Raw genomic sequence first — 1,790 nt, 5'->3', positions numbered from 1 at the left:
CTGAAGGCAAAAGGGGGTCCAACCCGTTACTAGCATGGGGTACCTAATAAAGTGGCCGGTGAGTGTATATAATGAAGTAGAATGATGAAAAGGTCCCTATGCCCTCCAGAAGTCAGCTATAGAGATAGCTGAGGATAACCTGAGCCAATCTAACTATAAGCTTTATTAAAAAGGAATGTTTTAAGCCTACCCTTAAAAATAGAACGGATGTCTTCCTGTTGCTCAGGAACCCAAAGTGGAGGCTGTGGGGATTGAACAGGGTACTTGCAATCTTCTCAGAGCACAAGCACACTACTCTAACCACTAGGCCAACACTCCTACGGCATAGTGCCCATTATTTGAATTATCTCAAGGTGCCGACCGGTCTTATGTCCATCGTACCAATAACAGACACATATATCAAGGATTAAATGGAATAAGGACCTGGGAGTATCTTTTTAAAAGAAGTTATGCTGATTTTTTTAAATCAGGGAATTAAATGTATTCTAATCTAGGTACAGATTATGCTTTAAAATATAGAGAAATCCTTTTGGCAATAGCTCTCCAGCCTATTTCCAGTTGCCCGTAGACAGCTGGAGATAGGCACCAGCACCCCTTGCGGCCCCACTTGGAATTAAGCGTGTAAGACATGGATGGATGGATTTTCAGCAGAACCTTTGCTAGCATCTTGGATCAGCTGAAGGCTCTAACTTTGCTCTGACTATAAAATCTTACAATAGTCCATTCGCCTGCAGTGGGCTGGCGACCTACCCAGGGTGTACCCCACGTCTCACCCGTAGACTGCTGGAGATAGGCACCAGCACCCCTCGTGACCCCACTTAGGATTAAGCCTGTCAGAAAATGGGTGGAATGAATGGATGGACAATAGTCCATTTTTTAAGAAAGAAATACATGGGCCAGTTTTCAGCATCCCTTTGAGCAGGATATTCTGGCAAACTTGGAAATAGTTATGGACTCTACTCTATGCACTATTTTTACAATTCGCACTACTTTTTGCACTGCATACATCTGAACTGCTACTGAGTTTACTCTGCCATATGCATCATTTGCACCACTGTTTGCACTGCAGACATCCTGACTGCTACTCAGTTCATGCTACTATGTGCATTATTTGCACTATAGCCACTGTACTGCGCAATAACAATAATTGCTGTACATGTTCAAGTTACATCGTTTACATTGACTATTTGCACTAGTCATCCATCAGGACCACTGTAATGTTACTTCGTAAAAATTTACCTTTACACTTCCCATCTGCACATTTGTAATCTTCTTTAGTATTTAAACTAGTTCGTTGTTAGATTTTTAGTTATCCGAGCAGATACCTATATTTATTTTTATATCTTAGGTTTTTATTTCTATTTTTTTTTTATGCTATGGTTCAATTATATTTTATTATTATGCACCGTGGGGTTGAGAGGACAGCAATTTCATCTGTGTTGTATGTTTACCATGTAGCACATTTGACAATAAAGTTGAGTTGAGGAAATGACAGTGATGGTGAAGGAGATGACAACAGCTCTAGTAGTCCTTCTTACGATGCAGACCCAGGAGAAACATATGATGGCATCTCTAAAGATGGAAATGATTAAAGCTCAGGTGACTGACAGCAATGAATGTGGCAGGCCCAAAGATGATGGAGATGGGACCTTAGAAGAGGAAAATGGCAAAAGCTCAGTTGAAGAGGAAACAGGCAGTTCTGATTGAGGCTGCAAAGTTTAAGCAGCTAAAGACAAGACATACAGTAGACACTCTTTAGGAGGACACCATGAAAAACATGAAAATTATAA

Source organism: Cyprinodon variegatus, unplaced genomic scaffold (genome assembly GCF_000732505.1).
Source record: "Cyprinodon variegatus isolate N-32 unplaced genomic scaffold, C_variegatus-1.0 Scaffold330, whole genome shotgun sequence".
In the NCBI taxonomy this organism is placed as follows: Eukaryota; Metazoa; Chordata; class Actinopteri; order Cyprinodontiformes; family Cyprinodontidae; genus Cyprinodon; species Cyprinodon variegatus.
This window is presented reverse-complemented; position numbering follows the sequence as displayed.